The following is a 24,650-nucleotide window of genomic DNA, read 5'->3' on the forward strand; positions in this document are numbered from 1 at the left end:
CTGAAGTCATCTTCGTGATCTTGAATTTCACCAACCAGCTCGGTGGCTCTGCAGCAAATCGCAAAGTGCTTTCTCCTTTGGCATTTTATGCACGTTTGTCCGTACGCGGGGCTGCCTCTAGGCTGATGCGTGCGCCCGCACTTGAAGCATTTGTACATCTTGGCTTGCGCCATTTTTGGATTCGAGCATGCATTGCGAATAGTGTCTACTTGCTTTTGACCTCGTTCCCAAGTTTCTTGGTGGAGAGCCGATGTTTCGGCTGCCTTGCAGACGTGCTCAGCCTTCTGCAATGTCAACGCACAGTCCCTGAGAAGCTTTTCTCTCACCTTGTCATCGTTGGTTCCGTCCACAATCTGGTCTCGGATCAAAAATCCTGAAGCGCCGAAATTGCACGCCCGTGCCTGTTGCTTCAGGTCCCGCAGGAAGTGTTCAAATGGTTTACCTTGGCTTTGAGCTCTCTTCCGAAATATGTAGCGTTCATGTACTTCGTTGGTCTGCAGCTTGAAGTAATCGTCAAATCTCTTGATGACCGTCGCGTAGTCGGCCTTGTCTTCGCCTTCTGCGAAGCTCAGCGTAATAAATATCTCGATGGCGTCCTCACCTGCGACACTGAGAAACAGCGTTGCCTTCGACGACACTGATCGCTTCTTGTCATCCGGTTCTGATGCCGCAAGGAAGAGTTCGAATCTCTGCTTGAACGTCTGCCAATTCATGATCGCTTCTCCCGTCATGTTTAACAGACCAGGCGCTCTGAATGAATCAATTACGTAGTCCCTACAGTGCTGCCCGTCGAAGATCAAAGCCGTGCTTGACTAGGCATCCCACTTCTGACACCACGTATCGTAGCGCCTAGGAAGACGAACATGCTGGGCCGGGGCAGTGGGAGAAAGAACTCCGATTTATTGAACATGTGTACATGTATAGGTTTTAGAAAGGAGTGTGTCTTTTTATCAAGAACAGATAAGTGGGTTGCACAGGATGCACATGGTGCATGCGTATTCACATACAATGCGCTTGCGCGCAACACGTGTGGCGCTCGGTGCCCAAGATACGATACAGCTTCTATGAGGAGGTTGGTGTTGTCAGCTTATATAATAAAACTTGACCCATTTGCAATATTACATATGTCGTTTATATGAATATTAAATAACAGAGGCACCAGTATCCTTCCTTGAGGGACACCAGCGCTCCAGTAACTTGAAGATGACAAACTTTCACCCAATGCGACAGACTGGGTTCTCCAAGTAAGATAGGAGGTTAAGTGTCTGTGTGGTGTACCTCAAAATCTGTATTGGTCTAGTCTGGGTAATAATGATTCGTGATTTAGGCAGTGAAAGGATTTGGAAAAATGAACAAGAACTTCCGTTATTAACTTCTTCCTTTTTAATAGGTTGCAATATCATTTCATTTTGCATGAATAAGTAGAAATCCGTTGGCATGTCTTTTGCGGAAACCAAACTATTGCGGGGAAATTATACAGCGCTTCCAACAAAGTGAGCCTATTCCCCTTTAAATTATTTTCTCCTAGGCCCTTTGAAAGGATGGGAATGATAGAAATCGGTCTGGGAATTGGGAATTCACTTTTGTCACCCGAATTGTGTGTCCCTATGACGTTTTCACATAACAACCCCGCAGACAAAGGGAAATTAAATAAGGAGGATTACTACGGCAGCAATAACTCTGTGACACATTTAATTGGTTTAACAGTCAGACCATCGATGACCTTCGTTCTTTTTTCTGGAGACAGAACCCAATCGCATACTTGCAGGTTCGCACAACCGACACTCTTTTCGCGGGTTAAGACGCTTTCTTTTCTTCTCGCATTGCACGTAGCAGCTACCAAAGCAGAAGCGATTCGTGCAAAGAATGTAAAGCGTGTATTTGACGCTTGAGCGAATACTGGGTGGCGCAATATCAAACATTTCGTCAATTTATGATTGCCGAGAAAGCCACTTATATTATCTAGTAAACAAGCGGTCTTGAAAGTTGTGCCATAATGGCGGCTATTTCAGAGTAAAGTGCAATACATGAAACGGAAGGTTATGTTATGTGTGTTCTTGAGCTTTAAGTACTATCTAAAAACAGTAGCTCTGTAGACTCTTCGACATACCCACACCTGCAGTGACAAGACGAGCAGCTAATTTGACCTCTCGAACGGAAAGCATCCCGCCGAGGCCGTCTGTGCTCGCGGCAGAATGATTCGACTGAAGGTGCTGTACACTAACAAGAGGCGCACTGCAGTGCTCTGACGCTTTGACGACAGGTACGTTTGGTACGTTGTCCTTCTTTCGCACCTCTTCGTCGCATACAAAGGGCAAAACTACGCAAACGCTATAAGGGAGAGTCGCTAGCATAGTTAGTCGTTCTTCTTGTTTTCTGCAACTTCAGGGGCAAGGCAAAGAACTACGCGCTGTTTCTTATGAGGTCGGAGCCGGAGCTGACACGTTTACACCACATTACACGCTAGATAACATTGCGCTCTGGTATACTGGTACACGAAGGCACGTAGGCCGCGAAGGGAGCACGGTAATAAAGACTACGGACCGAGACAAAAAATAACAAAAACAGAAAAATAGCGACACCGGGAACCAGAGTGTACTGTTTTTCTTTTTTCTTTTCTCAAGAGAGGCCGTATACAAGACTTGGTGACATCTGCGAAACGCGCTGGTGAGGTAACGCTACCACTTTATCTTCCGGGCCACCTCTCCCTGTGGCAGTATATATACGGCGAGCCCCGGAACAAGCGGACAGCATCGGGGAAATGTGCAGCAAGCTTGCTCACGGCGCAGGCTATACACCCACTCGCATCGAAAGCGTGCAGTGCTGCTTGAGCCATGGCTACGGGGCAAGCGATCGGGTCAGTGCGCGGTGAGTGTGTCTGCTGTGTACACTGCCGGCAACGCGACAGCGCCAAGTCTCGATGTACCGGTTTTATGAAGGGAACAACAAAGGAGGCGTTCGTGTTCGCCGAACACAGCTTCCATGTTTCAGCGGAGGACATCGCGCATGGCGGTGATTTTACAGTTTAGTTCACTTTCTAACGTGCTTTCCTATATATATATATATATATATATATATATATATATATATATATATATATATATATATATATATATATATATATATGTATATGTATATATATATATAGACGAGAAGAAAGGGGGTTAACCGAGGGACCCGATATTTATTAGTCATATAATAAGAAGCCAACAAACACTGACACCAAGTACACCATAGGGGAAATTGCATGTGCTTAATAAATGAAATAAAGTAATGATTAATTAATGGAAATTAAAGTGGATGAAAAAACAACTTGCCGCAGGTGGGAACCGAACCCACAACCTTCGCATGTCACGTGCGATGCTCTACCAATTGAGCTACCGCGGCGGCGTTTCCCATCCACTTTCTTGGGTATTTATGTGTACTAGTAGAACCCTGGGAGTGTTAGCCAGCGCCCCCACTCACAGACCTTGGCGGCGGACGTGGAACGTCTTTTTTTGCCGCAGGCGTCACGAGAACGTGATAGTTTCGGGTGAAGGCAACTGGTCAATAAACCGGTTCCCACCTGCGGCAAGTTGTTTTTTCATCCACTTTAATTTCTATTAATTAATCATTACTTTATTTCATTTATTAAGCACATGCAATTTCCCCTATGTTGTACTTGGTGTCAGTGTTTGTTGGCTTCCCATTATATGACTATATATATATATATATATATATAGCAGTCTACATTTCTTTTTGCGTGAGGACAGCGCTACGCTCCAGAGGCAAGGACTTTATGAGGCGTCCAAGAACTAAGGCAAACGCAGATAGCGTCACGGTAGCGCACACATCAAAAAGATTATAGCCATCTTTGTCGAAGTTGCGCATACTGTCCTCCGCTGCACCTTACTTGGCTCAGTGGCAGCCAAGAGCACCACTCCTGACTCACTCCTTCTCTCCCACTCAGATTGAGGTTACCTTCTTGTTGGTCTTCACCGAGGCCCCCACAGGGTTCGACACTCATCGCATGTTGGAGTTCTGCACTCGGGTGACGCAGCTCATTCTGTAAAAACGACCACTCGGACACCGTTGACGCTGAATGAGATATAAATTTTGCCATGCAACGGTTCTCAAGTCGCTCGTTGCTAAGAGAGCAAAAAAAAAAACCAAGAGATTACAACTTAGAAATAACAAAAAGAGCACGAAACCTGGGCTGTGAGGGGATGACCACGTAAAATATTTAAGCAGCTCACTGCCTCAGCTGCCCATTTTGTGCGCACGTCGTCGTAAGTCCAGATTAGAGGAGAGACGCGCACTGCAATAGCGCACCGCAGCACGCGCAGTACGCTGTTGCGGGAAATACGCCACTGGCCTCAGAATGCTCGTGCAAGACAACGACCTAGTCTTGCGTGTTTTCATGAACAGCGGAAACTGATCTGCAGGCAGTGTGACAAATAGGCTTATTATTTATTTTCCACAACTCCAGTCCGCGCAGTGGAGGGGCACTCTCAAGCTCTAAAATTACATGGCTTGATTGAGTAACAGGAGTGGGCTGCGCTAGAAGTTTCCTTACTGACGTTATGCTGCACATGAAGGAACCTTTTTCTGCGACACTTGCGGTACGCGCTCTGGTGCTTTGGGGGCAGTATCCACCGACCCTACCCCCTAACCCACGTCACATCGAACAGCCGCTATCCGCGTACTCTGGGCGGCTGTCTCATGTAATTTCTACCGACAACCAGGAATGCTTGGCTGGTCATAGGTCTTGCTATGTGCAGCGCACCAAACGAGTCTACAGACTGAGTGACTGCCATCATCGCTGTTGTTAATAATGAAGTTTCTCTCTCTCTCTTTCTCTCCTGTGCCAAGAACTATAGGAATCCTGAGAATTATCTACTAACGCGTAAGCACTGTTTGGCTCGTCTGTGACTTGGTGTTTGCTTAGACTTGCTTACTTGCCTTTCCTAGCTTATGCACGTCTACCCATTGCCTTTCCGGTGGCAAAAAATGCTTAGGCTTTAGTAGCCAATTGTAGCCGTTAGTAGCAGCTCCAGTAGCACATAACGAATGGATAAATCGAAGAAACTAAATCAAAGAACCTGTAACTCATAATTCACATTCACAATAATTCTTCATTTTATTAACAAATCGGTGTGCTTTAGAGATATCTCTGAATCGACATTTCTGTTAACGTTTTATCTAGGAATCGCAGGGGGACATGTCCATTGTGGAGGATCGGTGAAGAAGGGGCACATACTCAGTACCACATACTGCGTAGCTAAATCAAAGAAAATTAAGTAAATTACAGAATCCGGTAAATGTATAATTAACCATTACATTAACATATTGGTTTTACGTTTAGATGCCTGTGAACCAAGTGAGCTGTGGTTTTATGAAGTGAATTGTTTTTTTTTGTTACGCAGAACAGAGTTATGCATACTTCATCAGTATGCAAAGCTTACATAAACCTTCTCGCGGGGATTTTCATATAACGCTTGTATACATATCCACCAACAACACGCCAAACCTGGCAAAGAGAGGGAAGAAAGCTTCGCCTTCAAAGAGGCCGAGAAAAGAAAAGATTCGCGAGAAAAGGTCTCGTAATTGCTGTTCGCAGTGATCCCGTTGAAGAAATCGGTCTCTGGTTTGCCGGATTTTTTTAATTACGCTATAATTCGGTGTAGTCATCGGCGGCTTGACCTAGTGATGGTACCAGAAACGGCCGATGGCGCAAAAAGTAAAAAGACGCCAAGAATGCTCTGATTGACGTCGATATTCTAAGTGAGGTTTTTGTAAACGAAGTAAATAATGGCCTTGAAAGGAAAACTTTGTACATTCCAGCCTGGATTGGAACTGAGCCCGGGCCTCCGGGCTGCCAGACGAGCACGCTTTCCCGACGCCGCGGCGGCTCCATGGTTTTGAGTGACTGAAGGTGGCCCCAGTGCTTGCGTCATGGCACACGTCACGTCGCGGCCATCTGGCTGACTAATGGTGCGACCTAGTGCATCCGTCATGGGGTGCGTGACGGTGCACCCAATGGGGTGGCGCCACATCATGTGTCTGTGTAATATGAGAGCGCCGCCTCCCTCGCATAATTTGCTCTTGGAATTTCATCGGTGCTGTGTCCGTTGCGATGGGCTCTCGACGCCGGGTCAAGCGTGCGTAAAATGAGCGAGCTGCTTCTCGCGCGTCACTTGCTCAATCGAAAGCATCTCACTTCAGCTTCACTTGCTCAATGAGAAATATTTTGCCACAGTTACTATAAAGCTTTCGCATTCACGCACGTAAGCTGTCTAGAATGTCTCTGCTGAATTTTTCTACCGCTCTTGCATGTATTAGTGTTTCCTCGTGGTAAATTTGTGTCACCATCGTCTTCACTATTATTTTTGTTATTATTACAATTATCATATGTTACTTTGCATTTCCTGTGTATCTCTCGAATTGTCGTGCGATTCCTCGTCTGTGTTCCAGGTTTAAGATATTTGAGCTTGCGCTACAAACATATTGTCACCTATTGTGAAGAACTCAGTGATTCCGAATCAGCAGAGATTTCTATCTGGCCACTGTTTATAGTTTTATCACTAGAAAGTAGATACGCACTAAACTTTGTTGTTGCTAATATATGTATATTGACTATGGGCCCACACTAGTTTTTGGCTACAGGCCGAACTGCTTTTTGTACAAATCCATGTATGGATTACAGATAAATGAAATGAAATAAAATGAAAATGAAACTCCACTATCACAAATTTCGCAAGTGTAATGACGCAGATATTAGCGCCGGTACTTCACAGGGGGCCAATTAACACCATTTACTGGGTCTTTAGCAAAGCTTTTGACGTACTCAGCCACTCATTTCTTCTGGTCAAGCTTAAGTAATTCGGTGTTGACTTGAAAGTTGTCAATATCTTGCACAGTTATCTTCTTCTTGATGTTATGTTAACGTCAATCACTAAAGGTCTTCTTTGAACATGGTAACTAGCGGCGGCTCCCTGAAATATCAGTATTAGAACCACCATCCTTAAAATTTTGAGCTTTGACGTTTTTTCCGCCTATTTAGAATTTTTGTCTGCTTGTATGTGCCTGTGAAATCAAGCTATTTATGGATATTCATACTGTTGATCGCTGTCGCATCCTAGCCTGGCCAGCTCTCTTCTTCTACATGGTGCAAAAATAATAACCTCCCCTTGAATGCTCCTAAAGCCAAAGCCATGACTTTCAGTCGAAACACAGCAAGCATTTCTTCTCATAATCTGTAGATTCTGTGCCAGTTTCTATGGTATGTGCTATCACTGATCTCTCTCTTTCTCGCGACAGTTAAAAGTTTCTTCATGGTTATATTGCGCTCAGTTTTACACAGACGATATTAAGGAAGGACAGGACGTGGACGGACGTAGCGCAAACTACCAATTGTTTAATACTGTTAAATAACGCGCTTATATACAAGGAGATATGGTGCGGGGGAGGGGGTATAAAAGATATGACAAGTTCACGAAATGTGATTATAGTTCGGGTCAGGCATACGTCGTTCACTTGCACCCGTTCGCCCTGGCAAACTCGACCTCAGCTTTGATAAGCGCGATGGATGGAGTGCTTACGCATATTTCTTTTTCTTTAGCTATCGCAAGCGCCTCCCATATTTCTCGCTCCGTTTTTGTTTTTGATGTGCCAATGACTGTGGTGCTTTCTAGTAGCAGAGAGCATTTGCATTGTTTGCAATGTGCAGCCAAGTTGCTGGGCGCTGTCAGAAGCTGGCACGTGTGTTTGTGCTCTCGTAACCTATCATTTAGACAACGTCCAGTTTTCCCGATGTATACTTTCCTGCAATCTAGTGGGATTTGGTAAACAACTGAAGTTGCACATTCCACGTACTTTTTCACGTGCTTAGTCTGATAGATCGTAGCGCTAGGGTTTGCCTCTTTGGATCCTGCGTTCACCCTCTTGCACATGCTTTTTAGTTTTTGTGGGGCGTGGAAAAGAACTTGAACGTTATGGCGTTGGGCTGTCTTTTTTATCCTATGTGACAAGCCATGAATGTAAGGCAACACCGCGCGTTTTTTCAATTTTTCTTTTTCCTGTGTTTTCTGCCTTTTGCTGTTGGTTCTGATTTCGGGCAACAAGTTTTCACAGATTTGCACCACCATGCTATTTGGGTGCCCACTGTTTCTTAAGCGGCTTACTTGCAAATCGATGCGCTTGCATACGCAGCGCTCTATCATCCTCCCAAAATTAAGGCTCCAAAGAGTAATCAAGTGCAAAAATCTGACATTCGAAATCACTTTGCGTCGCTTTGGGTTCCACCGCATATGCCCTGCGTAACCAAGAGATTGCACCGAGAGGAAGCCTCACTTCTACATCGAATAAGGACAGGATCTGCTAATACACCGGTCTGGTTATTTAAAACGGGGCGAATCAATTCTCCGAACTGTACGGCATGCAACGAGACAGAAGACATTGAGCACTTTTTGTGGTCCTGCCAGCACTTCCAAGATGAAAGAGACACCCTCCTGAAGAATCTGCAAAACAAGGACCTTCCGCATGCGCGCCTGCAACACCTTATATTTCCCGAGGGATCAGTTACAGCACACAAAGAAACTTCGCGTCTCCTCATCGAATTCTTAAGAGAGACTGGTTTGATAGACATATGGTGAGACCCTTCAGCGGTATTGTGCGAGACGCTCGGGCGGAGTAATCGCCCGCCTTGTTCGCCAGGCTAAACCCGCCTGCTGCTACAATTCACCACCACCACCACCACCACTTGCGATCTTGAACTCTTGTTACCTTGCCAGGTTATTTATCATTATCTTTGTCTTCTGCATATTAATCTTCAGTCCTACTCTTACACTCTTCCTGCTAAGGTCCTGAATAATTTGTTGTAACTTGACTCCATTGTTGCTGAATAGAACAATGTCATCGGCAAACCGAAGGTTGTTGAGGTATTCGCCGTCGATATTTACACCTAAGCCTTGCCAGTTTAATAGTTTGAATACTTCTTCCAAGCACGCAGTGAATAGCATTGGAGAGATTGTCTCCTTGTCTGATCCCTTTCTTTATAGGTATCTTTCTACTTTTCTTGTGTAGAATTAAGGTGGCTGTGGAATCTCTAGATATTTTCTAGGGAATTTACGTAAGCGGTCTGTACTCCTTGATTACACACTGCCTCTATGACTGCTGGTATCTCTAGTGGATCAAATGCTTTGTCGTAATCTATGAAAGCCATATAGAGTGGTTTATTGTACTTTGCGGATTTATCGATAACCTGGTTAAAGACATGGATATGATCCATTGTAGAGTAACCTTTACTGAAGCCAGCCTGCTCCCTTGGTTGACTAAGTTCCAGTGTTGTCCTTATTCTATTGGAGATTATTTCGGTAAATATTTTATATAATGCTGGGACTAAGCTAATGGGCTAATTTTTTTAGTTCTATAACGTCTCACTTTTTGTGGATTAGTATATTGTTTGCATTCTTCCAGTTTTCTGGGACCCTTGCAGTCGATAGACACTTCGTATAGAGAGCCGCCAGTTTTCCTAGTATTATGTTTCCTCCATCTTTGATTAAATCGACTGTTATTCCAACCTCTCCTACCGCATTTTCCCGTTTGATGCCTTGCAAGGCCTTTCTGACCTCATCTCTAGATATAGGAGGAGTTTCTGTATACTGTTCATTATTTTTCCGAATAGAGTGCCCCTGAATCCTCTGGGTACGGTAAAGGTCAGTATAGAATTCTTCCGCTGCTTTTATTATACCTTCGAGATTGCTGATGATATTACCCTGCTTATCTTTTAGTGCAGACATTTTTGTTTGTCCTAGGCCAAGTTGCCTTCTCACTGATTTCAGGCTGCGTCCATCTTTTACGGCTTCTTCAGTCTTTCTCTGGTTATAGTTTCGAATATCACTTATTTTCGCCTTGTTGATCAATTTTGACAGTTCCGCGAATTCTGTCTTATCTCTTAAGTTGGACACTTTCATTCTTTGTCATTTCTTTATTAGGTCCTTTGTTACTTGGGAGAGCTTGCCTACTGGTTGCCTTGGTGCCTTGCCACCCACTTCAATTGCAGCCTCTGAAGCCAGCCTCGTTACGGTTTCATTCATTACCTCTATGTCATCATCATCGTCTCTCTGTTCTAAGGCTGCATATCTGTTTGCAAGTACCAGCGTAAATTTGTCTGCTTTTACCCTTACTGCCTCTAAGTTGACCTGTTCTTTCTTGACCAATTTTACTCTTTCTTTGTTTAAATTGAGGTGGATCCTAGCCCTCACTAACCTGTGATCACTACAATTTACTCTACCTATTACTTGAACATCCTGCACTGTGCTGGGATCGGTAGAAAGTATGAAATCAATTTCATTTCTTGCTTCACCATTAGGGCTTTTCCAGGTTCATTTTCTGTTGCTACGTTTCCTGAAAAAAGTGTTAATTATTCTCAGCTTATTCCTTTCTGCGAATTCTACCAGCATATCACCTCTAGCGTTTCTAGAATCGACACCGTAGTTGCCAATTGCTTGTTCACCCTCCTGCTTTTTCCCCACTTTTGGATTGAAGTCCCCCATTACTACGGTATACTGTGTTTTCACTTTTCTCATCGCTAATTCAACATCTCCCTAAAACTGATCTACTTCCTCATCGTCGTGACTGGACGTTGGAGCGTACGCTTGTACTATCTTTAGTCTATACCTTTTATTGAGTTTGATTACGACTACTGCTACCCTCTCGTTTATGCTGTAGAATTCGTCAATGTGGCCCGCTATGTCTTTATGGATTAGGAATCCTACCACGTATTGCTTCTTATCCGGGAGACCGCTATAGCAGAGGACATGGCCGTTATTCAGCAATGTGTAAGCCTCACCAGGTCTTCTAATCCCACTAAGGCCGATAATATCCCAACCAATGTCTGATAGTGCTTTGAAGAGACCTGCTAAGCTTGCCTCACTCGAGAGGGTTCAGGTGCTAGGCGTTGCAAGGGTCAGTTTATATATATATATATATATATATATATATATATATATATATATATATATATATATATATATATATATATAGTTGCTATAGAGACATTTCTAAAGCTTCCTTAAGAGTCGTGGCCTTCAACAACGTCACCAGCGCTTTCGTAGCGCGCGATGCACAAGTGGAGCGTTGCCATGGGTGGAGAATGTGCCGTAGTGCCAAGCTCGAGTCCCGGCGTACTGTGTGATAGAACCTCACGCTTTTCTGCGCACACTAAACCAGTTGCAATGTCGGGTATGCGTTTTCTAGGCTCTGTTTGGCTACTGTGGAGAGAATTCAATTCTCATACCCCATTCCGCAATTTGTACGAAACAATCAGCTTTCGTCAGCTCGCACACTGGTCGGTTTTTTGGGACGACATTTATAGATTGAACAGTCGCATCATAGAACGCATATTGAAAACGTTTCTTTGAATATATCATCACCGCTTTGATAACTGCGACAATGGACATTTTTTAGCACTGTTGGATTATTTTCACGGCCCTTACCTTCCTCTGCTACTTAACTGCACTGGCCTCGTGCCTCCCCCAAACTCCTCAGTTGCATCATGTTTACTGTACCGCGGGAGATCACCAGGTAACATAGGTCTTTGCATGTCCCTGCCGGTCATCAGAAAGCCTCAACCGTGCACAGAATGCTTAGTCTTGATAACAGTTATGTTTGTAACCTCGATATCTTTCATAATTCACTGTCATTCTTCTATTCAGAGCTTCGCACTGTTGTTTCATAGTTTCACAGATAGTTCAACAGCCTTGCCCTTTCTTTTTCTCTTGTATTTATCTTGCATTTTGATTAATGTAAACTCTTTTCACAATTTGTTGTTTTTATTCGTTGTCTGTGCATTTTTTTTACTTATATTCTTCTATAGTTTTTGTTGTTGTCGTTGTGATTGCTTTTTTTTTGGCTTTGATATATGCGAGTGGCAGTACGCATACCCTAGGGTTGTTCCTGGGCACCTTAAATAAATAAATTATTGAATGATTGATCAATTGATATTAAGGAAAATACCTATGTTTGCGCTATATTTGCAATGGCGCAGAGAGAGAGAGAAAGACAAGAAGGAAAATCGGAGATGTTGCCCAAGGTCTCACCTGGTTGGCTGCCCTACATGTGGGAAGAGCGGGAAAGAAAGATGAGATGGGAGATGGAGAGAAGATAGAAGCGTGCTGTTTGCAGCTTCTCCACTTGGAGCCCAGGTAGACCCTCCTACTTATATTTAACGAACTGACAACAATCTCTGCAAAAATCAGTGCTATCGTAGCTAAAGAAGGTCGCAAGAACTATCACTTCGTACACTCCTTAGCGAAAATCTCGGGCAATTTTCATAGCTGTAATTGGTAAGAACGTATTGAGAAGAACTGCGCTATGACACAATCCGAAGATTGGGAATTACAGCAGTCACAATTTTCGTTAGGGCTTGCATAGTGACGAGGAATGGCACGGTACACATATTAGATGATGCCTCAAAGTAGCACACTGAGCTTGCTGACGCTGAAAGTTCCTAGTGCTATTACACATCCCCGATAACAGACGTAAGAATATGCCGAAAGGCCCACAGCACTGCAAATAAAATAGAAAGAAATTAAATGTGCTCAGAAAAATTAAGGACATTAGCAATGAATATATAAGAAGCCTACCATGCGAATGCAGGTATTCGCGCAAACATTGTTGAGAAAAAAGTGTTCCTTGGAAGCCCATAGGTAGCCACATGGTCGATCTTCTCTGCGCTAATGGAGTCTTATTTGCGAAAAGCCTAAAAGTCTTCGCAAAGTGCGCTGCGCTGCCCTTTCCCGAGTGAAGCACTCGATTGCCGTCTTGGTCCCAAGGGGGTGCTCAGGGCGAGAGATACCTTGTATCGAGCTTGGCAGGGCTGGCAATGAACCAGCCGTTGGAGGAAATTCACGCGAAACCTCGAACCACGCGTGTAGCCTGGGAAATGAGATATCGAAGTACGCTACTAGAAGTATGCGCCAGGAATTGCGCCTACTATTATTCAAAAAAAAATTTCATTGGACATAAACGTTTTTATAGTGCTTCTGTTTTCGACAGGGTGCCATTGTTTTTCACGAGTTTCTTATTTATCAACGTGATGTAGTGAGCAGGGCGATCATGTCGAATGTCATTTCCACTGAGCAAGGCTCCCTGATCAGTCTTGGGCCTAGATAAGTTCTGAGATTTATGCACAGTGCGGTCGCCTGTTAAAGAGAACAATACATTTATGCGGCTATCACTTTAGTGAAACTCAGCTGGAAGAACTGACTAAACCTATGTCAATGCAATGCCCGGGTGCGTAGTATAGTGCCAACGGCACTAGCCACAAGCCACTTGTTACAAAATCAGGCGGCAGTACACTTTCCAGAGAAAAATAACATTGGAAGGCGCTTTAGCTTCGCCTTTAAGAGTGGAACGCGATAGCATTAAAAGATCTCTGACCGCTTGTCACGCTTCTCGGCAACCACAGCTTTCTTGCGGATGCGCTGAGGTGAGCGCCATCTGGATGGTGGTGTTGCAACGAACCGAGCGGACCACGCAGCTCTATGAATGGTAGAAACGCTGGAAAATTGGTTTATGTTTGAGTCCGCGTAACTTTTTTGTTTGGTATACTCAAATTACAATCTGCCGCTATCATATCTGTAGCTGGTGTTTAGGGCGTACTTTACGATTTTTCTTATACATTTTACTTCGAGGAATTCAATTAAGTGCAGCAACGCCTTTGCGCCACGCGGAGGGGCTGCGTGGTTGTGGTTCGGAAGGAGTTTTCGCGGAACGACGCCCGACGCCGGCACCTGGTTTTTTTGCAACACGGGACTCTTTTTAACTCTATCGCGTCAAAATTGCATGTGCTGTGCACTCCCGTATCCGCTTCCATTTGAGCGCACAGTGCAACGACTGCAGCTGTGGTTTACGACTACATCAGCCGCGCCGGGTGCAATGGTGAGCTGGTGTCGTCACTCTTTCTTCCACTGCCAGGAGAAAGCAATGGGGAGAACTGTCTCAGCCCAAATAGTATAGCCAAGAATTTAATCAAGGAAGCGGGGCATGCTGATTGCAACTACTGCCATGCATAAATCACCATCATCAAAGTTAGACGGGACAACGAAAAAAGATTATGAGCCCTTACACTGTGCGCAGGTGGATGACCAGCAAAGCTGTGCAGCACACGACAAACAGGTGACTCAGAATTTGGAACAAAGGTACGAACATATTTATTGTCTCAATCGGTGGTCATCGTGACGAAAGGTACGCGCACACATTTATTTTTATGCACCTGCGTTCCTTCGCGCTGTACATTCGTTATATACATTCGTGTTTTCATTTAGCAGTATATTGAGGCAAGGAATCTTGAGACCGAAATCATCGCACCGACTGGCAGTGGGTCATAGCCGTCAGCGCCTTCGCAAAGGGAGGGGCAGTATTGGAACGCTGGCGTGATGAGCGGCAACGGAGCCAGCTGTGGAAGAAGATGACGACGAGGAACGCGCGAGCAGTGTCACTAACGGTAACGATGATAGTTAATTGCTTACATAGATTTGTTGACAGACAAGAAAAATGCACGGAACCCCAGCGATAAACAGCTTCGCTCTATCTAATACAGGAAGTATAAACGTTTAACTCTTTCAATACAGCGACAAAATGGCCGCTCTTTATAGGTATCAGAAAAAAAATATTTACCACTACAAATAATATTCCAGCACACATTGCAGCATAGCACATTGTGCATAATGAAATGCTCCTTCCACACAACATACGTTGCCAGAAAAAAAATATTTATTAGATAGAACATAAAAATTATAGAAAGTGCCATATTTGCTGCCAGTTGATAAAAACAATAAAGAAACGTGATATCTACGAACACATTAATGTCAAGGGAAATTCAGAAGATACATTTCAAAAATAAACACCCCAGGAGTGGTGTCTCAAAAAAATAAAGGCTCAGTACACCGGCGTTCTTCGGACACACACACACACACACACATGCACACACACACATGCACACACACAAACACACACACACACACACACACACACACACACACACACACACACATACACACACAAACACACACACACACACGCACGCACGCACGCACGCACGCACACGCACACACACACACACACACAAACAAACACACACACACACACACACACACACACACACACACACACACACACACACACACACACACACAAAGAAACTGAGACCAGTTTCTGGTCTCAGTGCACTCCGCACTTTTCTCACATAACGTATGGTTTTTGTTCAACTCTTTCGGCATCATCTGAAGTTGGTCCGATGAGAAGTCCAAGGAGCGCACTTCAACAGTTCATCTAAAGTCATACACCTTTTCCATCGCCGGTCGCTCTCAGCGTAGCTGAGCAACTAGAAGATTATACATCCCTGCATACCTGTTTGCATTTTTGCAGATTGCCTTTATCATCTCTGCAGAGAAGAAGAGTAGAAAGAAATCCCACGCCGGTTGTAAACTGGTTTGCGCTGATCCGTAGTGCAGGGCTGAGATGTGCTACGGGCGGTTTTCTTGACGTGAAAGGAAGTTTCTTTGCTGCCGATGGCAGCAAATCGTAGCTAAGCGAAGTATGCGCCCTGAAGATAATAGGTAGAGCTCTCAGGTCGTGCAAAAAGATCGGCAGATAAGCGCGTACATGGAAGAAGACCGCTCAAGGTCTTTAAGGAAACTCGCCGGTGAACAGCTGCGGATGCCCTATGCAGACTCAAAACATCGTCGCCGTCAGAGCTTGAATCTGCTTTGCTGTCATCTTCGGAATGAAAACTCGAGTCCTCATCGCTTAATTGAAGTGCGGGTGCAGCACAGTTTCGAGAACGACGCCTTTCTCACGACGCAGCCGCGCGGGACGACGCCATGGGAGCGAATTTCGGTTACTGCGCAGTGACACTGGCAGCGCCCCTTGCAGGGATCTTACGAGAGAAGCGAAACCCAAACTATTGAAAGCTGGTTGAAAATGTCAGGTCCACATGTTGAATGTGCGGCAGACCTTCATTATCGCCGCTCAGCACGGTCGGACGGCAAAGCCGGCGATATAATTTAATTCTTTACTTGCTGGGAGTCACTTAATTATACATCGTCGATGGCAGTGCAGCGTAATCGTGAGCGCATAATTTTTCTCGAGCACGGCAGAAGGTCACTCTATACTCTACAACATACGCACATTAGTTCGCGAAAATGTACCTCAAAAGTCATAACATCACCTGAGTGGCCGGAGCGCAAAAATTTTAAACTGATTATGAAGGTTCCGTGCCAGTACCAACTACTGGATGGCTTTAAGTGTATCGGCGATATGAAGCATCGATCACCGGTGATCGATTTGAATAGGCGTGGTAGCGAAAGAGTTAACTTCAACAACTGTGCAGCGATGCTCAGAACACCTATTCGCAACTACACGATGGTCTCTCTGGCACGTGCTGACACACGCTTTCTTCGTGGCTTTAAAGTATAGACGCAACGGAAACTGTTACATAGGGCATTGCACTGCAAACAAAATAACTTAACCAGGATGGCTGTAGTACGCGAAAACTCAAAAAAAAAACGGCCTGGTGACGCTGGCAGCGGTTATGCCGCGATTTATCGGACGCACGCGGCGCGGTGCCAACAACCTCGCAGGCTCGGAATCGAGAGCGCACGACTCTCCGCAAAACGCAACTTTCTCCGACACTCGCGGATTTGGAAGGAATACACAGCCAAAATGTTTGCAACCTTAAGTGTGCCAATACGGCATTTATCGCGTTTTCGTGTTACGTTTGTGTCTGTTGCAAAAATCTCAAAGTGCTTTGCAAAAGCGTTATACAAACAGAAAAGTTGTGGTGCGCCGTGAGGACTCAAGCTCCGGACCCAAAGATTAACAGTCGAGGGCATTATATCTCAGGTACTTCGCCGATGCTACAGCAGCCAAGAATATTGCAGCATGAAGAATCCTGCAAGCAGTCTCTTGAGCGATTGCTAACGTGATTGGCTGACGGCATATGGTTTGAAACTTGTCCATTAACAAGTGCCGAGGGGATAAAAAATTAAACAAAGCCAGTGGAAAGAACGAAAAGAAAGGATAGGAAAAAATTGGAGGACGCTTAAGCTTCGCCTTCAAGAGTGGGACGCGACAGCGTTCCCGTCGACCCGCCAAGGGGTCGACAATGCGCTACGGCACAGCGATCACTTACGATGCGCCCCGCATCGGACTTAGCGCCCACCTATCACGCGGTGAGCGTCGAGCAACGCAGCGTTCGGCGCGGCAACGAAACGTGCGCCTGAGCGAACGGAACGAACCAAAGAACTCGGTGTCTCGGAGGGGAAACGATCTACGCCAGCCAAACGTCGTGATCGGCACGGGCAGAGAGATAGATAGTGATCTAAACCGGGAGCACGGCGAAGCGTCGTCAGGGGAGAGGAAGTCCCGCGACGCGCCTGGCAGCGGTCCCAATGCGCGCGCGGCGCGCCTCCTGTCGGGGCAGCGCCGTACATTGAGAGGAGGGGGTCTTCTGTGTTTGCCGCAAGATGGCTCTGCGTGTGCGGAAAGCGCAGAAGAAATTCAGCGGAAACGCACTTCGCAACTCGTGTAATTGTGACTTCTGTACGTTACATGTTCATAATTACCGATATACACCGCAGTATAACTTTCCACGGCTCGTTTCGAAGGCAACACCGCATTCACTAGAGGCGCGTTTGCACCGCTTGGAAGCATCGAACTCGTGGCTGAGTGGTAGCGTCTCCGTCTCACACTTCGGAGACCCTAGTTCGATTCCCGCCGGGCCAATCTTGGAAGTTGCTTTTTATTTATGAAGCGCCTGCCGTGATTTATCGCTCACGGTCAACGCCGCAAACGCCGACGCCGACACCGACGCCGACGACACCGGCTTTTCTGCGACACGAGCTCCTTAACGCTATCGCGTTAATATGAAGAAGTGATGCTTCTGGGCGCTTTTCCACCACCAGTAAGCGCCATATCCACAAACGAAAACGATTCCGACTACTGGCGTTGCTGAATAAAGCGCCCTTCTTTTTTCCCCTGAAAAAAGCCAGAAAAGACCTACCGCAGAAATTTTCACGGCAGCTATTGCAGTATGGGTGAACTAAACCGCAACTTTTTCTTTAGCGGTTTGCCAGGCGCTATGCGGGCTATTTCAGGCAAGCAATCTTAAAGGCATGTTGTTGCATTCACGAATGCGCATCCATTCTTGATTGGCATGGCCGTTACCGTCGAGTGTTCAGCCCCGAGAAACTGAAAGGGCAAGCCTTGAAATAGAAGGCTTGGCCTCTGTAACGTTCTAAAACAGCTAGACTGAAGGCCTTTATCGTTGAACAAGATCTTTGTACCATAAAAAATTCTGGCGTTTTTAATGCGAAAATCACGATATCATTATGAGGCCCACCTTTTCTTTTCTCGTTTATCTTTTGTTCTCGATATACGGTCTTGACTCTGTGTTTTGCCACTTTGTCATAAGCTTTTGGCTCTGCTATTTATTTTCGCAACCTTTTTAGTCGTTTTGTTTTTCTTGCAAATGCTTTCGGGATAGTCGGCCCTACTTGTGGCCACATTTCCCCTTTGTATCCCATTTAATACACAAGAAAGAAGTAGAGGGGGGAGTCGGGATTCCGGCTTAATTTTGACCAGCTGCGGTTCTTTAACGTGCCCCGAGCAACGCACATTCCTCCATGGTCGAACCTGCGGCGCCGCCGAGCTCAGCAGTGCAGCGTCACGGCCGCGTAATGCTCATTTGTTTGTGCGCTTGTGCGCACGCCCAGGGGCGTAGCCAGGGGGGGGGGGCTTATGGGGCTTCAGCCCCCCCCCGAAATTTTTTCGTGCTGTCCATGCACCGCCGACCAAAGCGACCCCCGGCGCCGGAAATCACTCTGGATTTTGTCTAGAATTTCTTTTTGACGCTCGAAAAGACATTTAACCGCGAAGATTGCGAACTCCGGCTGGATTTCGTGGCAACCCCCATACACCGGCAGTCACATAACGCCAAGCAGTCCCATTCGAGCACATTGTTTCAAAGGCGCTTTGATGGTGAGCGGGCTCGCCGCGGCATCTCACTGAGGCCACGGAATCTATGGAGCGCATGGATATCAATTGTGGAACTTTATGGGTATAAAGCTCATAAGCTCTTGATGTGAAACGTGCATTGACATTTCCAAAGTTGTGCTTTAAATTTTCAATTGCGGAACTTTGTGGGTTTAATGTTGTTATAAACATTTGGCGCCAAAGGTCCATTGACTTTTCCAAAGTCTTACATCGGTACATACAACGAGACAAGCCAAATCAACACACTAGCAGACGAGTTGACAAAGCACGCAGCGAGGTCCAATGAGACGATGTGTTGGGGTGGTTCATTTGCGCCGTCATGTCACATAAAAAAATATCAACACTTTTTTAACCTACGCCAGAACAACCATGTCAAGACACTAAAGCCAGCCAAAGTAACTACGTTCTTATTTATTTTTTCTACTTTGACTTTTATTCGCCGAGAACACATTGAGCCTCTTCAATTTTTTTTGTTCTCGCTACCCTACCCGCGGGCTGCCAGAGCGAGCCAGAGCGCATATGTTTTTCTCGTACGGCCCCGACCACCGCGCGGTGCACTTCGGTGGGCGTTCGGTTTGCTCTGGCCGAGTGGATTTTCACCTGACAGAGTTTTGGAAGCTTTCTGGCTAGCAGACGAGAAAAAAAAAACAATGGTCACTCGCCGCCATCACTGTGGGGACTCGAAGGATTGCACCGCGTTCCTTGAGCGGAACCTTTCCGGAAAGTCTTGTTTCGCCGTAGTAGGATACTGAGCAATATGCGTATGGTTCTCAGTGGGCCAATCGTCTCATGTTTTCTTCGGTATTAATTCTGTAGCCCCATTAGGTGCCCAATGTAGGCATTCGATTCTGGCCAACATACCTTCCTATGCATTTCTTTTTTCCATTTCGGTGCCACCGCCCCACAGAAAAAAAAAATACATTGTTGCGGCACAGCGAATTGTCGCATGGTGAAAGTTCGATTTTGATACTTCTTTTGCGGCAAGTAATGGGCGACGGGACGCTTCAGTTGTCGGATACGTTTATTGTCTTATTGCGAAAGCAATTACATGGACACTCCAGGCGCATTCCTGCCGTCGCCGTCGCCCTCATGTTTCGTATAAAGTCCAAGGGTGATAAAATCGTGACCACGCGCTGTATGCTGTATGTGCGAGTGAAAGCGTAGGGTGGAATGGGTGAGCCGACGATGGTGGCTCAGTCTTGTGTGTGCAAAGGAGAAAAGCGGGGAGCAAGCGCGCCGCCTTCCGTCGCGCGCAATACATCGGGGGGAGTGGATGGAATGGGGGCGGAATCTAGGATTCTGTGAATCTATGATTGTGCAACATGTTTATTTGCCTTGTTTGACGCATTACATACAGTTACTTTTTCTTACATACATAGACCCATTGGAGACTTACACGTATACTTAAATATCTTGTTGCGATGTTTTGTGTATACATGCAGTGAACTATGTTTCCAGTGACACTTTTTTGTCCTTTATCAAGCCGTATTTTCACATTTGTATATCCTATTGTATCTTTGCATTTCTAATGTATGAGGGCGAGTCAAATGAAAGTGCGCCTACCCTAACCGCGCAATAATGGTTCGGTTCATTATCTGCGAGGCATGCGCGTAGGAGAACGGCATGTTTCATTTACAAAAGTGACACGCAGGTGTGAAGATATATGTTCTTTAATGCTCTCATACACTGGGTTGAATATGGTTGCGTCACATAATGGACACTTCAAAAGTTGAACAGCTCGGTGTCGCGAAGTTTTTGACAGCTAAATGTGTTTCCGAAACAGAAATTAATCGCCTTATGGCTGCGGTTTACGTTGAACACGGCATTTGATTGACCACTGTGAAGCGTTGGAGCAAACGGTTTAAAGGACGTTGTAAAGACATTCCAATTCCGGGCCAAAACCATCGTGCAATCACCCCCCACACAATTTCAAAGGTTCATGAGCTCATGAAACAAGAACGGACGATAAGCATCGATGAACTGGCAGACCGTCTGAAACATCAGTCACGGTTCGGTTCACGCCTTAATTCATGAACTTCTCCGTTATCGGCTCTTTGGTGCCGAATGGATCCCCAAGATTTTGATCCATAGCGAGAAGACGGAGAAGTTTCGCGCTGCCTTGACTCATCTGATCGGGTATCACAATGAGGATGACGACTTCATGTTTGCAATTGTGATCGGGGACAACCCTTGGTGCCACTACTACGGGCCTGAAACACGACGGCAAAGCTTACAGTTGAAACATTCGAATTTACCACGCCCAAAGAACGCAAATGCCATCATTTCCGCTGGAAAGGTGTTGTTGACTTTTCTTTCGGTCGTCAGGGTCCATTACTGATAGAATTTGCTAAATCTTGAGAGGCTATCAATTGTTTCCGATATTGTGAAACGCCAGAACGGCAGTGTGTCGCAATCAAGAACGAACAACGTGGAAAACTGACGAATGGGGTCATCTTGTTCCACGACAATGCCTGTCCCCACGTCGCTTATGTGGTTAATACAAAACTGGCAAAGTTCAAGTGGGAAACGCTGCAGCATCCGCCATACAGCTCAGACCTGTCACCTTGCCACTTCTACATTTTGGGGCAACCGAAAAAACAGCTCAAGGGAACCAGATACAGACTTTTTGAAGCAGCAACCCAAGGAGTTTTATAAGACGGGAATCACGCGACTCGTTAGTCAATGGGACAAATGTCTAAATTCTCATGAAGACTACTTTTAAAAGAAGTACCCCGTTGTTGGCTCACATTCATTTGACTTGCCCTCGTATATCTTGCAGAATTCCTGCTTTTTATACGTGCCCTCTGTTGCGACTGATTTCGGTGCAATTACTCACGATACACGACCGGTGACGGCTGCTTCTGCGTAATACATTAAAACAAATTACAGCGTCATTGAAATTTTTCACTGGCCATTGCATATATGCAAGAATGTAAGCACGGTTCTTGAATGACAAAGTTTCATTAACATATTTGTCCTCAACTTGTTCAGTTCATTGCCTTTTAATTTTTCAGATCAGTGGCATGCACTGCTTTCCTGGTTTCGAACTGATATAGTTCTAAAGTTCGTGTGATATTTTCTTTACTTAAATAGACAAAAATATGGAAGCATTGATATCAGTTATTTCGGGCAATATTTTTGGCACATACGAGTATATTCTTTTATGAAAAAATACACACTTTATTGTTTTGACTGTGCGTAGCGTTCAAGAATTCGTTTGCAGCATCTTTGGCAATGACAATGCAGTTATTCATGGATTTGATCCCTTGACAAATTGTTTAAGAGGGAGCTTTAGCTCGGGCCCAATCCGACGCGGCCTATTCAAATACTTGTAAAGCGCAGAAACCCTTTTCTTAGATAATCCTGCTAATCGCTTTTATTGAAATTCGTTGCATTTGAGAGAAAAAGTTAAATCCTAGTTCTGTTGGAAACACAACTTCGATTCAGGGCCTGAATGTTGTTTAAAATATTTTGAAAAATTCGAAAGTTTGAAAATATAGAAGCACGACGTTTACAAACTAATAGCTATGCATGAATAACAGACATTGTGGTTCTGTAAACGGCATCTATTATAACAGTCAAAGCGGACAAGTTTGCTATGTCAATTTGTATCTTACGTGAATTGGTTACGTTGTGTACAAGGGTTCTGCACAAGCCGTATTTCCACAATACTAAACTTTTTTGAGATTCATGTGTATATATATATATATATATATACACACACACACACTCACACACGGTGCCAGTGGCGTAGCCCCCCCCGAACAAAATTTCTGGCTACGCCACTGCGCACGCCTGATATACGAAGCGATACGTCGGGAAAAATAAGAATCAGTTGCTGCGCCTCTCCGTGTCTATTCTTTGCCCGTGTCTTATTTTGCGCCCAAAGCCATTTCTAGCAATGCACCATCCAGCCCAACAGTAGACGTCATCAATTTTACTTTATGTTTATGACGCCAGTTTCGAGATCACCACACATTGCATACGAGTTGTTGCGTCTCAATTTGCCACGATGACTGCGCCAAATGACTAGACTGTGCCGATGATCGTGGGGACAGTAATTGTGCGCGCGGATGTGTGCGCGCAACGTTTGTCGTCATTTCCGTGTTTACTTTCTCCGACTTTATTTCCTCTCTTGAGTTGTGGCTTTGGTATCGTCTGCCGTAAAGAGGCCTACCTGCCCATTTCTCTTCGCGTAATATAAACGCGCTTGCCTTGTACCCTGTTCTCATGAAAAAGGGAAAGAGAAAGAGTTCTCCCCCTCACTAAGCTCTTCGAAGGGAAGCTGTTCTTACGCACCCTTTGATGATTTACCTCCAGCGTAGAACTTGGACAGGTTTACAGCCAGAACTTGAAGCCGTAACCGCAAGGGCAGAATATGCCGGGTATCGAAACTCTCACACAGCTTGTCAGGATGGCAGTTTTTAACTTTTTGTCATTGCAATTGAAATCCACTGGTTGATGCCTCGAGTATTTAGAAACGAAAAGGTGAACAAGAAGCGTAAAAACGAAAGAAAGGCGTTGAGAGCGTGAAAACTGACCCCTTTTAAAAGAACAAAAGCTCTCTGAGCACAGTGGACGACACCGAATTTGTCTTTGAGAGCGTACAGTGAAAAATGAAGGTCTCGCATGGGGAACACGCGCTTGTACTGCAGAATGACACGCGGGCTGCTCGGAGAGCGCAGATTGCTTGCGCGCTCAACGTTCACCCGAAAATTGCGGCGTAAAGGCGAACGACGCACAGGGCGCCAGGGGACTCTTTGTAGCCACCCGTATAGCACAAGGTGCGTGAGCAAAAAGGCGCGACGGTAAAAGACGAGGTGCACAAAATACCACGAAGGGATGCTGCCATAAAGCGGTAGCTCGGCAGTATTTACAACAGACCGTAAAAGCACGCAGCTTGCGAGCAGGAGTGCTCAAGCATCAAACGTTCTGTGTGATACGCAGAAAAAAGATCAAACAAGCAGACTTGGCCTCGATGGCTTAAGTAAGAAATTCTCCATTCGTGCCTCGATATGATAGTTTTCCGGTTTTAAAACAAGAATTCATAAGCGATAGAGACCGAGAAGGCTAAATATAAAGCAGAGCGGCAGCATAAAGCCGCAAGGGTAGGCCACGGACACAGAAAAATAATAATAGGTTTCAAGTTGGTGTCGTCAGATCGAGTGACAACAAACTAGGAAGAGGAGTGCTAGACGTATGACACGAACGTCGTTTCTTGGCGACTATATCAATGCTAAAGAGTGGAAAAAATGAGGGGTCAAGGCAGTCACTGGAAAATTGCCATGCCCCAAAGCACAAGCGGTACACAAGAAGACAGGAAGTAGACGAACACTTGCCGATGTCTGCTCTTCCTTAATTGCTTCTGTGTTACATTTAGCTTCCCGCCATTAGTGCCCACAAACTATATCTCAAGGTAAAAGGCATTCAGTTTCCTTCACGTGCTGTGCCGTCATCGTAACATTTATTCCTATTTCTCACTTGCATTTCACAATAATTACCATTTCGCAGTGCCTATCGCCATTTTTGAGACGAACTATAGGTTGCGATTGTTGGAAATGCAAAAGTGCGAATGAAATTGTTAATGGATAGCCCCATGGGCAAGGATGTTC

The 24,650-nt window shown here is 45.3% G+C and overlaps 1 protein-coding gene and 1 non-coding gene across 2 annotated transcripts in view; one reads left to right on the forward strand and one right to left on the reverse strand.

The window, feature by feature from the left end:
• Window positions 1-3,314: 3,314 nt before the first annotated feature.
• Window positions 3,315-3,387, reverse strand: TRNAS-UGA (transfer RNA serine (anticodon UGA)). Its single transcript has one exon. It is a non-coding gene; the product is annotated as a tRNA-Ser (tRNA).
• An 8,647-nt stretch (window positions 3,388-12,034) lies between these two features.
• LOC135911953 (chitinase-3-like protein 1) overlaps window positions 12,035-24,650 on the forward strand; it is a 205,403-nt gene continuing 192,787 nt past the window's right edge. Inside the window, exons 1-2 of the mRNA XM_065444307.2 lie at window positions 12,035-12,185; window positions 14,122-14,183. The gene's annotated coding sequence lies outside the window, so the exon portion shown is untranslated. The remainder of the gene's footprint in view (window positions 12,186-14,121; window positions 14,184-24,650) is intronic.

Source organism: Dermacentor albipictus, chromosome 10 (genome assembly GCF_038994185.2).
Source record: "Dermacentor albipictus isolate Rhodes 1998 colony chromosome 10, USDA_Dalb.pri_finalv2, whole genome shotgun sequence".
Taxonomy (NCBI): domain Eukaryota; kingdom Metazoa; phylum Arthropoda; class Arachnida; order Ixodida; family Ixodidae; genus Dermacentor; species Dermacentor albipictus.